Raw genomic sequence first — 14451 nt, 5'->3', positions numbered from 1 at the left:
TCCCCCTCCTCCTCCCCCTCTCCCCCCCCCTCCTCCCCCTCTCCCCCCTCTCCCCCCCTCCTCCTCTCCTCCCCCTCCTCCTCTCCTCCCCTCTCCTCCTCCCCCCCCTCCTCCTCCTCTCCCTCCCCCCTCCTCTCCGCCCGCCGGGAGTCTCTCCTCTCCTTCCCCCCGACCAGGGATTTCACCCCCCGCCCCGACCAGGGATTTCACCCCCCCCCCCGACCAAGGATTTCACCCCCCCCCCCGACCAAGGATTTCACACCCCCCCCCCGACCAAGGATTTCACCCCCCCCCCGACCAAGGATTTCACCCCCCCACCCCCCCGACCAAGGATTTCACCCCCCCCCGACCAAGGATTTCACCCCCCCCCGACCAAGGATTTCACCCCCCCACCCCCGACCAAGGATTTCACCCCCCCACCCCCCGACCAAGGATTTCACACCCCCCCACCCCCCGACCAAGGATTTCACCCCCCCCCCGACCAAGGATTTCACCCCCACGACCGGGGGTTTCTGCCTCACGACCCGGGGGTTTCTCCCTCACGACCCGGGGGTTTCTCCTCTACCCCCCCCCGGTCGGGGGTCTTTCCCCCCCTCCTCCTCCTCCTCCTCCTCCTCCTCCTCCTCCTCTACCCCCCGACCGGTGGTCTCTCGACCCCCCCCCCTCACCTCCATTTCTCCCTCCACTCGTCCGCCCCTTCCTGGATCGAGCCGATTTCCGCAGATCCTGCTGCCGATCTCCATAAAAGGAGATTTGTTGGGCGTGACGTCAGGTCTCGGACTGGGCCGGACCGGGGGAGGGGGGAGGTGGGGGGGCTGGAGGGGGGGGTGGGAGGGGGGCTGGAGGGGGGGGCGGGAGGGGGGGGAGGGGGGGCTGGAGGGGGGGGAGGGGGGGCTGGGGGAACGAGGGGCTGGGGGAGGGGGGCTGGCTGGAGAGGGTGGGGGAAGGGGCCAAAGAGAACTGGCCGTCTTTCCTCCTGCCGGCCTGTCGAGAAACTGCAGTCCTTCCAGGCCCTGTGGGAGGGGGAGGGAGAGAGAGAGAGAGAGAGAGAGAGACGTGGGGGGGGGGGGGGAGGGGGAGGGGGAGAGGGAGAGGGAAAGGGAGAGAGAGAGAAGGGGAGAGAAAGTGGTAGAAAGAGGGAGGAGAGAGGAATGGGGAGGGGGAGAGAGAGAGGGGGAGAAAGAGAGAAAATGTTCATGCCAGGTTTATTCAGGCTTGTTCAGTCTGGTATGTGGACGGGTACAGACAATCATCACATTCCAGAGTATATTTCCACTGGTGAGAGAGAGGTGGGTGGGGGGGGGGGGGGGTGAGGAGATGTTGGGTTGAGTGAAGTGGTTAAGAGGTTTGGTCACTGGTTGGGGCCTGAGGGCATCCACAGTGGACGGTCGGACCCTGAGGAGGGCGGTGGGACAGAAGGGATCCAGGAAACACAGAGACATCGTTCTCCGAAAGTGGAGTCAACAGAGGAACAGGGTAGCGGAGAGAGCTTTTGTCACGTTGGCCTCATAAATCAGAGTATTGAGTCCAGGATGTTCTGGTGAAGTTGTGCAAGGCATTGGGGGGGGGGGAAATCTGCAGCATTGGGTGCAGTTTTGGTCACCAAAGGACAAGAAAGATCTCAAAGAGGACAGAGAAGATTTACTGGGATGTTGCCTGGATGTCAAGGTCTGAGTTACAGGGAAAGGGTCACCAGTTTCGTTACTTTACCCCCTGAAGATTTACTGGGACATTGACCAGATATCAGGGACTGAGTTACAGGAAAAGGTTCAACAGGTTCGGGACTTTATCGCCAGAAGATTTACTGGGTGATGAGTTTGTCCCCCATGGTTGGAGTGAGTCCTTGGTGCCTAAGGAGGTCCTGAGTGCCCCATAGCTGTCCGGGGTCAGGTGTGTGTGTGTGTCAGGTCGGCGGGTCCTGGACTGGAGGGTGCTATGTTGTATTGGGTGCTCCTGCCGGGTTGCAAGTCTCTGCTTGAGATGGTGTCCTCCGAGGGGAGTCACGTGATGGAGTAGTGGCCGGACGGTGAACTCCAGCCCTCTCCAGAAAAGTCGGAAAAAACAAAGGAAACCACAAAGGCACAGAAATAAAAATTAAAGAAAAGTGAGTATAAAGGTGGAAAGAAGATGGCGACAAAAAAAGAAAAATCGAAATCAACGGTAAGAAGAGAGGAAGAGAAGACAACGGAAGAAGAAGGAGAAGGCCTTACCTGTTCGAAGAGGCCCGCGGTGGAGAGAGAAACCCGCTCCCTCAGGTCGGAAGAAAGTGGACTACAAAAATGGCTCGCTGAGCCGAGTAAAAGTGCGCAACCGCGCATGCGCATGCAAAAAAAACACCACCGACGGGAGGGGGTGACCAGCTGGGGAGTCGATCTCCACAGCCGGCAATGACAGCTGCAGAACACCTGCAGCAAGAGGAGAACACAGAAGACAATGAAAACAAGAGAGAAGAGAAGAAAAGGGCAACAAAGAAACAACAGATGGCCAACCCAGAGGAAGAGGAAGAGTACAGTGAAATAGAAGAAGAAGGGAAAGGCAAGATAAAGGATATACTTTCTCTTATTAAAGAATACATGGAGTCATTTAAAGAATGGCAAATGCAGGAATTTAATGATTTAAGAAGAAGAATAAACAACACAGAAGAGAAAATGAATAAAATAGATATGACCTTAACAGAAATGGGAAAGAAAATGGACAAGATGGAAGAGCGGGAAGCAGCAGTAGAAATGGAGGTAGAGGACTTAAAAAAGAAATTAGAGGAATCTAATAAAAAAGTTATAGAGACACAAGAACTGTTAGCTCAGAAAATAGATATAATGGAAAATTATAACAGAAGAAATAACATAAAGATAGTGGGCCTTAAAGAAGATGAAGAAGGCAAGAATATGAGAGAGTTTGTAAAAGATTGGATCCCCAGGATCCTAGGATGTTCAGAACTACAGCAAGAAATGGAAATAGAAAAGGGCACATAGAGCAGTGGCCTTTAAACCACAACCTCAACAAATACCAAGATCTATTTTAGTAAAATTCCTAAGATATACTACAAGAGAAAAGGTACTGGAGAAGACAATGGAAAAAGTAAGAGTGGGCAACAAGCCACTGGAGTACAAAGGGCAAAAAAATCTTCATTTATCCAGATATAAGTTTTGAACTCCTGAAGAAGAGAAAGGAGTTCAATACAGCAAAGGCGATTTTATGGAAGAAAGGTTATAAATTTATACTAAAGCATCCAGCGGTATTGAAAATATTTATTCCAGGACAACAAAACAGACTATTTTCGGATCCAGAAGAAGCACGATAATTTGCAGAACAATTACAAAATAGACTGAGGGATGAAGACGTGTAATGAGAGTACAAAAGACTGAGAACTAAAAAGACACATAAGTTTTGAATTCCTGAAAAAGAGAAAGGAGTTCAATACATCGAAAACGATCTTATGGGGGAAAAAAAACAACTATTCTCGGATCCAGAGGAAGTAAGGAAATTTGCAGAACAACTACAAAACAACCAGAGAGTTGAAGACATGTTATAAGAATAAAAGTGACCACGATTTATATGTATGTGGGGTAAAGAGGTATATGTGTGTATATGTATAATGGGCATACATGAATGTATCCGTATTTAGAGGAAAATATAGATAGTATAGACAAGAATTAATAAGGAAGGAAATGGAATAGAGGGAATAAGGAGGGAACTAAAAGAGTGACCTTTGTTACATATGAAAAGTGAAATCTTTTCTGGGGATGCTGGGTGGGGAGGAGTTGCGGTCACTGCAAAATCAGCTGATGCTTGCGAGTGAATTCGCAAATCCAAATGGAGAGGGGAGATGTGGTTGTCCGACAAGAGATAAAGGACAACTCAGGAGGGGAAGGGGAGATTGGGGCTAAAGAAGTTTTAAATAGGAGAATAAGGAAAATGTTTGATGTTTTAGGAATGTTGTCTTATAAAGGGTTTAAAACAAGAAAACAGAAATGGATAAGGAGGAAAGGTAATGATGGAGAAACGGAAAGGGAAGATAAACAAAGTATAAAATGGCTACGTTGCACTATATGACTTTAAATATTAATGGAATACATAACCAAATTAAAAGGAAGAAACTGCTAAATTTACTGAAAAAAGAAAAAATTGATATAGCATTTGTGCAAGAAACACACATAACTGAATTGGAGCACAAGAAATTAAAGAGAGATTGGGTAGAACACGTAACAGCAGCATCGTATAATTCAAAAGCAAGAGAAGTAGCTATATTAATTAGTAAAAATGTGCCATTTAAAATAGAAGAGGAAATAATAGATCCAGTAGGGAGATATGTAATGATAAAATGTCAGATATATTCGGAGTTTTGGAATCTACTCAATGTATATTCACCTAATGAAGAAGATCAAAAGTTTATGCAAGATATCTTTCTGAAGGTAGCAGATACGCAAGGGAATGTATTATGTCAACCTGGAAATTGGAACAGGCATTCGTGAATGGTCTCGCTGGTAGCCATGCACAGGTGTGACTTGATGGCATGGAGCACCTCGGGGAGGGCATCCTGCCAGTATTCTATGGACCACACCTTCGACATAAGGCCAGGAGGACTGCTTTCCAGATCACCCCGTTTTCGCACCCCACCTGTCCATTACCCTTCAGGTTGTAACTAGTCGTGCAACAGGTTGTGATGCCCCTTGGTGTCTGGTACTGGCGCAGTTCCTCACTCATGAATCTAGACCCCTCCGGTCGCTGTGAATGAATGCAGGGTAGCCAAACATGGTGAAGATCTGCGTCAGTGCCCTGATGACGGTGGCTGTGGAGGTGTCTGGGAAAGGGATTGCGAAAGGGAAGCGGGAGTACTCGTCTATGACCATGAGTCAGACATTCTGTTTCGTGGAAGGCAGGGGCCCCTTGAAGTCCATGTCGAGATGCTCGAAGGGCTGAGTGGCCTTGACAACATGGGCCTGGGGCGGGCGGAAGAAGCAGGGATTGCAATCCACGCAGGCCCGAGATGCCTCGGTCATGGTCCTGACGTCCCTGACGTTGTACGGGAGGTTCCGGGACTTGATGAAATGGTATAAGCGGGAACTCACTGGGAGTAGTACGAGAAGAGGCCAAGGCACCTGCAGAGGGCCTTGAGCGTGGTGGGGGGAGGGAGGGGCAGCTTCATTAATGGGCACGTCCATTCTGGATCTGGACCGATGACACCATACTCGGGTCCCAACTTCCCCACCCCTGGCTCCCCTCCCAACGTCCAGGAGCTGGCACACAGTCCCTACCCTTTCCTTGTTGTTCCTCCACTACTCCCTTGACTGCCTGCATCAAAATCTTAGCCTTTCCTTTCTGCTTATCCTCAGACCTCTGGACAAATGCTCTTTGTGCGATCTGTAGAAGCTGGGTTATTCCTTGCTCATGCCAGTTCTCAGTCTTCTGTAATTTTCTTCTAATGTCTGGGGCTGAGTTCGTAACAAAACCCGTTAATACTAGTTGTTCACCTGCTGGGGATTCTATGTCCAGACCCCAATATTGCTGTATGGCCGTACGCAATCTATTCAGGAATGCAGAGGGGGTCTCCTCAGGACCTTGGGGAACCTCAAATGCTTTCTTAAAATTCTGTCCCTTTGGGACAGATTCCTTGATTCCTTTTATCAAATTAACCCTACATTCTTCCATTAATGTGCGACCATCATTAGTATTCTTATCCCAATTTGTTTTCGCCAGGGGAAATTTAGCTTCTCCAGGTATCGCCTCTGGTCCCCCTTGGTGTTCCTTATCCCAGACTCTAATCCCTGCCTGGCGAATCATTCCACGCTCATCCAAAGTAAACAGTGTTTTAAAGATAGATGTTAACTCATCCCAGGTATATGTATTTGGTCCCAAAAATTGATCTAATTGTTCAGCACATCCTTGATCTTCTATCAGGGAGATCATTTCTCTCTTAAAGTTACGCACCTCTGTTCTGGTCAGGGGCACACTTACGAAACCAAGACCCTGTCCCACGGGAACTTCCCGCAGAGGTCTCATCCAGTTAGTTTCTGGCTTATTTGGTCTAGGTTCCTGCTCTCTAGGAAAGGAATCAAAGGGTTCTGCCCTTTCTTCCTGGAGGGTCTCACACTGTTCTGAATTAAAGTCGCCTCTCTCTCTTGTCAATAGAGGTGGTAATCGAGCACTCCTACTTTCTTCTCTTTTCTCTAGCTGTGGGGGAGGAGGGGAAGGTGCAGAAGGGTAGAGCATAGGAGCGGGGGGGGGGGGGGGGGGGGAAGATAGGAGCCGGCATAAGAATCCCTGAAACGGCTGAGGACCCTGTGATATCTGTTTCTGAGGACAATGTTGGAATATTATTCAAGAGGGTGAACCCTCGCAAGGCACCAGGCCCTGACGGCATACCTGGCAGGGTACTGAAAATCTGCAGCACCCAACTAGCCAGAGTGTTCACAGACATTTACAGCCTCTCGTTGTTGCAGTTAGAGGTTCCCACCTGCTTCGAAAGAGCATCAATCATCCTAGTGCCCAAGTAGTGTGAGCTGCCTCCACGACTTCCGCCAGTAGCACTAACTTCTACTGTGATGAAATACTTTGAGAGGCTGGTCATGGCCAGAATTAACACATACCTAGGCAAAGGTCTGGACCGCTGCATTTCGCCTATCATCCCAATCGTTCCACAGCAGATGCAATATCACTGGCTCTCCACAGCGCTGGATCACCTTGAAAACAGCAATTCACATATATACGGCTGCTCTTCATTGACTACAGCTCAGCCTTCAACATCATTATTCCCTCAGTGCTGGCCAACAAGCTACGAATTCTAGGCCTCTGCAACTGGATCCTTGACTTTCTCATCGGAAGACCACAGTCAGTATGAATTGGAAGTAATGTCTCTTCCTCACTGATCATCAACGCAGGTGCACCCCAAGGATGTGTGCTTAGCCCACTACTCTACTCGTTATACACCCACGACTTTGTGACCAGGCAGAATCACAAACGATAATGAGGAAGCATACAGGAGGGAGCTAGATCAGCTTAGACAGGAATAGGTAGTAGAAATTCAGTTTCGTCAAGTTTTACTATTTTTGGTACACAGACAGCCAATCTGATCAATGCCTGAAGAGGGCGCACAAAATCAGTGAACCGGTGCGGACTCGAAAGGCCAACATGGCCTGTTTCCGCTCTGTAAATGGTTATATGGTTATAGGAGGAACATAAGGTGGAGGAAGGGACAAAAAGTTCCTTATCTCTCTTGTCCTTGCATTCCTTTTCATTCAAAACCAGTTGATCAAACGATCCCCTGAGCCAGCAGGCTGCATATTCCCTGCTCTCAAGTTTATCTTTTTGGTTTTGATAGAGCCAGATGTTCAATGCTTGACACATCCAGTCATCCTCTGATCCGAGCTTTGGCCAATATACTGAGCTCCCTTTAATCGGGCTTTTCTTTCTTCTTTCTTTCTTTCTTCTTTGGCTTGGCTTCGCGGACGAAGATTTATGGAGGGGGTAAATGTCCACGTCAGCTGCAGGCTCGTTTGTGGCTGACAAGTCCGATGCGGGACAGGCAGACACGGTTGCAGCGGTTGCAGGGGAAAATTGGTTGGTTGGGGTTGGGTGTTGGGTTTTTCCTCCTTTGCCTTTTGTCAGTGAAGTGGGCTCTGCAGTCTTCTTCAAAGGAGGTTGCTGCCCGCCAAACTGTGAGGTGCCAAGATGCACGGTTTGAGGCGATATCAGCCCACTGGCGGTGGCCAATGTGGCAGGCACCAAGAGATTTCTTTAGGCAGTCCTTGTACCTTTTCTTTGGTGCACCTCTGTCACGGTGGCCAGTGGAGAGCTCGCCATATAACACGATCTTGGGAAGGTGATGGTCCTCCATTCTGGAGACGTGACCCACCCAGCGCAGCTGGATCTTCAGCAGCGTGCACTCGATGCTGTCGACCTCTGCCATCTCGAGTACTTCAACGTTAGGGATGAAAGCGCTCCAATGAATGTTGAGGATGGAGCGGAGACAACACTGGTGGAAGCGTTCTAGGAGCCGTAGGTGATGCTGGTAGAGGACCCATGATTCGGAGCCGAACAGGAGTGTGGGTATGACAACGGCTCTGTATACGCTTATCTTTGTGAGGTTTTTCAGTTGGTTGTTTTTCCAGACTCTTTTGTGTAGTCTTCCAAAGGCGCTATTTGCCTTGGCGAGTCTGTTGTCTATCTCGTTGTCGATCCTTGCATCTGATGAAATGGTGCAGCCGAGATAGGTAAACTGGTTGACCGTTTTGAGTTTTGTGTGCCCGATGGAGATGTGGGGGGGCTGGTAGTCATGGTGGGGAGCTGGCTGATGGAGGACCTCAGTTTTCTTCAGGCTGACTTCCAGGCCAAACATTTTGGCAGTTTCCGCAAAACAGGACGTCAAGCGCTGAAGAGCTGGCTCTGAATGGGCAACTAAAGCGGCATCGTCTGCAAAGAGTAGTTCACGGACAAGTTTCTCCGGTACCGCACGGATGGCAGTCTCTTCAATCTGAGGCGCCTGCAAGCTCACACCAAGAATCGGGCTTTTAACCCATTCCAAACAACAATACCTGACCATGGTCAGTTTGTCCTTCCCACGGGTTCTCCCCGCACCCCAATCAGATAACATTAATCCTAACGGACTTTGCTTGGTTATCTGATCCTCCCATCCTTCACTAGGACTCTCTTCCTTACTACTCACACCTCCCATACTAACAGGTAAGTAAAATTTCTCTTACCGAGATCCAGTAGCTAGTTCTAGCGCGCTTCCTTAACGTCCTCTCGTTGTTTGTTCTCAATGCCTCTTCTTGGATATCACTCGCTTCATCCACTGACCAGTCACCCTTCGTCCGTGAGTCCAGCTGAATCAGCCGGGGTGCACCTACCCCCGTCGTCAGGCACTCTGTCAGTGGAGGGAGTGGGATCCCGGACAAGTCCCCATTTGTTAGAAACAGAAGTACCTTCACAGAAATTGCTCGAGACAAAAATTGAGAACAAAGAACATTTATTATACAACAATGCAAAGTTGGGTGCTTCCCCTTACCCTGGGAATACACACATACACTGGGGGCTCACCCAACTTTTATACAGTTTATTTCAGTATAGGAATACCCTCCCCCTTACATTCTTCTGCCTCCTGGATAGGTTTGGCATTAGGCAATTCTGCCTGCCTACGTACTGTGAACTTGGGGGACCAGGGGGGTATCCTGTCGGTGTCTCATCATGTCCTTATCCTCATTGTCTTTATTCACAAACCTGTCTTTGTTCTAATTTACACCTTCCCGTCCCTCAGGGCTGTGACCTCTTCATATGTAGAACTTGTTAATGCTAATTATATATGCAAAACCTGCTAATTCTATCTAGGGCTAGAAGACCCTTATCTTATTGAGACCTAACTCTACTTCCTATCTATTATCTATTGTCTATCTTTATCTCATTCATATGGTGAACTTGCTGATTCTGTCTAAAGGCTAGAAGATTCTTATCTTACTCAGACTGACTCTGCTTCCGACATTCTCATATCCATGTCTTATCCTGTTCATACTGGCTTTATTCATTTACCCATATATCTATATTAGTTTCCTCATCTTCATATTTTTATATCAGTTTTATTCATCTCTCACAGTGACAAGGATTCGGGGCGTCCGTGACGCGGGCTCGGAGTGACAGTAACAAGGGTTTGGGCGACAGTAATTTGGGTTCAGGGTGAATATAATGAGGGTTCAGGGCGACCGTAAGGAGTGTTTGGGGTGACCGTGACCAGGGTTCAGGTCGTCCGTGAAGAGAGTTCAGGGTGACCATAACAAAGGTTCGGGTGACCGTAATGAGGGTTCAGGGCATCTGCGACGAGGGTTTGGGCGACCGTGATGAGGGTTGGGGGCAACTGTAACGAGGGTTTGGGTGACCATGATGAAAGTTCGGGGAGACTGTAACAAGGGTTCAGGGTGACAGTAATGAGGGTTCAGGGCGAATGTAGCGACGGTTTAGGGTGACCATAACGAGGATTTGAGATGACCGTAAGGAAGTGACAAGGATTAGCGGTGAGCGACCGTAAAGAGGGTTCGGGGCAACTGTAATGAGGATTCAGGGCGACTGCAACGAGTGTTCGGGACGACAATGGCAAAGGTTTGGGGTGACCGTGACGAGGGTTCCAGGTGACATAATGAGGGTTTGGGGTGACCATATTGAGGGTTTTGGGCGACCATGATGAGGGTTCAGAGCGACAGTAACAAGGGTTTGGGCGATTGTAACGAGAGTTCGGTGTGACTGTAACGAGGGTTCTGGGCAACCATGACAAGGGTTTGGGGTGAACGTGACGAGGGCTCAAGGTGACCGCGATGAGGGTTTGAGGTGACCGTGACAAGGGTTTGGGACGTCCGTGATGAGGGTTCAGGGTGACCATTATGAGGGTTTGGGGCGTCTGTGATGAGGGTTCAGGGCGACTGTAACAAGGGATCGGGGCAACTGTAATGAGGTTTCGTGATGTCCGGAACAAAGGTTCGGGGTGACACCAATGAGGGTTCGGGGTGACCGTGATGATGGTTCAGGGCGAACGTGACGAGAGTTCGGGACAACTGTAACAAGGATTCGGGGCAATCTTAACTAGGGTTTGGGGTGACTGTAATGAGGGTTGCAGGAGTCCTTAACGAGGGTTGGGGGCGACAGTAACGAAGGATTGACGCAACCGTAATGAGGGTTCAAGGCAACCACATCGAGGGTTCAGAGCTACACCAATGAGGGTTTGGCGCAACTGTAATGAGGGTTCAGGGTGTTAGAAACAGAAGTACCTTTAAAGAAATTGCTCGAGACAAAAATTGAGAACAAAGAACATTTATTACAACAACAATGCAAAGTTGGGTGCTTCCCCTTACCCTAGGAATACACACGTACACTGGGGCTCACCCAACTTTTATACAGTAAATTTCAGTATCAGAATACCCTCCCCCTTACATTCTTCTGCCCCCTGGATGGGTTTGGCATAGGCAATCCTTCCTGCCTACGTGCAGTTTCAGTATACTTGGAGGACCAGGGGGTATCCTGTCGGTGTCTTCTCATGCCATTATCCCCATTGTCCTTATTCACAACCTTGCCCTTGTCCCCATTCACACCTTTCCAACTCTCAGGGCTACAGTCCCTTCATATGCAGGGTTCGGTCATCTTGTCTAGGGTTTACTAGTTAAATATGCATAACTTGAAAAATCTGTGTATGACTTACTAATTATATATGTAGAACTTGCTAATACTGTCTAAGGTTTTCTAATTATTTATGCAAGCCTTGCTAATTCTATCTGGGGCTTGGCGACCCTTATCTCGTTCAGACTAACTCTACTTCTATTATCAATTGTCTGTCCTTATCTCCTTCATTCAGTGAACTTGCTGCTTCTTTCTGAAGGGCTAGGAGATTCTTATCTTACTCAGACAGTGTCAGCTTCCTGCCTTCTAATATCCATGTCTCATGTTGGTTGTATTGGCTTCATTCATTTACTTATGTATCTATTTTATTTTCTTCATGTTCATATTGCAATATCAGTTTTTCTCATCTCTCACAATCCTCACTTTTTTTTTAGATCAGTAATACTGATCTCTCACAATGATCAGTGTTACTGATCTCAGTGTTACTGGTCTCTCACAATCCTCCGTTTTCTTTTAGATCAGTATTACTGATGTGGTAAAGTGGAACGTGGTGGTTTTCCCAGCTGGTCAATAAACGGATAGCAGTCTCCGTGTCCTCAGAAAGATGTTGGGAACTGTACATCCTTTGGGTGAAAGTGTTCTGACGAAGGGTTTGATGATTTAAACGATGTGCACGAGTCTGTATGTAGGGAAGCAGTAAGATGGTGAGAATAATGAGTCCAGCTGCTAAAAGGGTTGTGAGTATCAGACTCCAGTAACCGGTTAAAAGTCCAGTCCATCCCACAGGAGGACCGAGGTTGCAAAGTCTGTACCTGGGCATGGGAAGTTTTTCGAAGTCCTGAAGAAGTGTTCTTAACCACCTGCCCGTTGTGAGTAGTGTCTTTAAGGGGTCTTTCGCAAGTGCTGCCTTCAGCAGCGAAGCTGTAATCGAGAGGCAGGCGGTGTTGTTGAAGTGTGGCTGGTAAACGTTGTTTATCTTCAGCCCGTAACCTCAGGGCCATTGTGTTCTGTTGGATGATGATTCCCAAGGCTGCATGGAGTCTGATTAGATGTTTCAGATGGCAAGGAGCATTAGCGATCTGTAGCCGCTTTTGCCGTTTATAACTGGAACTCCCCTTAACGATGCAGTGGTAAGGATTCTGAATGCCAGAGGAACCCAAAGGATGTTTGAGAAAAGACCAGTATGGGGAGGATTGTGCATTACGATTAGAGATGTGTGTTACAATATGAGTATAATTGAAGTTGTGAGTCGAAGCCTGTCTGTGTACATTAGCAAACGTCTTCTCTCTCTGTGACAGGTGCATTGGTTACTAACATTCAGTGTGTCTTTGTCATTTCGCTCTCTTTGTGCTACAGGTTTAGAACTCATACCTTTAATATCTATGTGGGAAGTTAAGTGAAGCTCGCTACAGCTGTTCTGGTCCCCTGGTCCGTATTGGAATCCCTTATTAAAGCATATCTCACTATGGCTAAAAACTAAATATACACCTTGTCTAAAATCTAAAGGAAAAAAATTGTGACCTCTGCTGCCCCTATTCCAGGAGGACTTAATACATTGCGAGTAATTAAGTGATGTCCCAGAAATGGAGAAGCAACAATTAAACAATACAATAAAGAATAAAAACAACATTACGGCACTTTTTCACGGCGTAGTTTAAGTTTCAGGTCAGAAGGATGAGGCACTGCACGCCAGGTGGAGGGTTGAGTTTGACTGTCGTGATCCTGTGGTTCGGTAGCTGGTTTAATTCGTTGGATGTGGGACCAGCCTTTTTCTCTCGTTCGCACGGCAGTGTCTGAGATCAAAAGTACACAGTAGGGACCATCCCAGGCAGGTTTCAGTTGGTTATCTTACCATGCTTTGACATAAACCCAATCCCCAGGCTTAATAGAATGGATAGGAAACTCCAGGGGTGGAGTTTGGGCTAATAATCCCTTCTGTTTCAGTTTGTGTATAGAAGTAGAAAGACCCTGTAGAAATTTTGAAATGTATTGATCATTAGCTCAGGGATAGGGGTATCAGTGTGGAATTCCATAAATGGAAGTCCAAACATCATTTCGTATGGTGAGACTGCAAGGTCTTTACGAGGGGCTGTGCGAATTCTAAGCAGGGGTAATGGTAAAGATTTAATCCAGGAGAGACCAGTCTCTTCATGAAGTTGAGTGAGTTGATTTTTCAAAGTTTGATTCATTCGTTCAACTCGACCTGAACTTTGGGGGTGCCATGGGGTATGTAGTTGCCAGTCTATTCCCAGTTTCTTGCAGACACCCTGGAGAACCTGAGAGGTAAAATGTGTACCTCGGTCTGAATCAATGGTTTGAATCACACCATATCTTGGAATCACAGATTCAATAAGTATTTTGATCACAGTGCTAGCTCGATCATTCGGGGTGGGGAAAGCTTCAACCCATCATGTAAAATGATCTACCATCACCAGAAGGTATTTGTAAATACCAATTTTAGGAAGTTCTGTAAAGTCAACTTGTATGCGTTGAAACGGGCGAACTGCGATGTCGCGACCGCCAGGCATTACAGGGCGCATAGATTTCTTATTGATTCTCTGACAGATTGGACAACCGCGAGTAGTGAGTTTAGCTATGGTATATATACCGGAGCAGTGTAAGGATCGTTGAAAGGCATCAACAAGCGCCTGGGTTCCCCAATGTGTCTGTTGGTGTAGCTGATCTACCACTTGGCGGGCTAATGCTTTGTTAAGGACTTGACGTCCGTCTCCCGTCCACCACAACCCGTCGGCAGTTTGGCGAAATCCCTGATCTTTCATTGAGACCTCCTCTTCCCGTGAAAAGGTGGGGGTTTTTATAATCTCTAGTGGTGTGGGCAGTAATAGGTGGATGTGAATCTTTTCTGCGAGTGCAGCCTGTTTGGCAGCTGCATCAGCCTGTCTGTTGCCCTGAGCTTCAGGACTGTCACCACTTTGATGTCCTCGGATATGTACTACGGCTATTTCAGTCGGGAGCGTCAGAGCATCTAGGGATTGGACAATTAAGTGCTCATGGGCTAACTTCTGTCCTTTACCAGTTATCATTCCTCGTTCTTTCCAGATCTTCCCAAAGGTGTGGACTACACCAAAAGCGTACTTAGAGTCAGTGTAGATAGTGCCTATTTTGCTCTCTAAGCCGTGGAGTGCTCTACATAGGGCGTATAATTCACAGGATTGCGCTGACCAATGACCAGGGAGGCGACCGGCTTCAATCACCAGTCCTTGCTTCCCATCCACTACACTATACCCACTATAGCGAGTTCCTGCAATGCATCGTGAAGAGCCGTCAATAAACCATCTTTCACCTTCCTTTAAAGGGACATCAGTTAGATCTTCTCTAATTTTGGTTTGTAGATCT

At 47.9% G+C, this 14451-nt stretch overlaps 1 long non-coding RNA gene across 1 annotated transcript in view; it reads right to left on the bottom strand.

Annotated features, from left to right (window-relative positions):
* Nucleotides 1-856: 856 nt before the first annotated feature.
* The window catches only part of LOC138754231 (uncharacterized), a 65234-nt gene continuing 51639 nt past the window's right edge, over nucleotides 857-14451 (bottom strand). Inside the window, exons 2-3 of the long non-coding RNA XR_011351612.1 lie at nucleotides 6588-6680; nucleotides 857-1013 (exon numbers count right to left, since the gene is read on the bottom strand). This is a non-coding gene — a long non-coding RNA (uncharacterized lncRNA). The remainder of the gene's footprint in view (nucleotides 1014-6587; nucleotides 6681-14451) is intronic.

The sequence above is a fragment of the Narcine bancroftii genome, chromosome 2 (genome assembly GCF_036971445.1).
Source record: "Narcine bancroftii isolate sNarBan1 chromosome 2, sNarBan1.hap1, whole genome shotgun sequence".
In the NCBI taxonomy this organism is placed as follows: domain Eukaryota; kingdom Metazoa; phylum Chordata; class Chondrichthyes; order Torpediniformes; family Narcinidae; genus Narcine; species Narcine bancroftii.
This window is presented reverse-complemented; position numbering and strand designations above follow the sequence as displayed.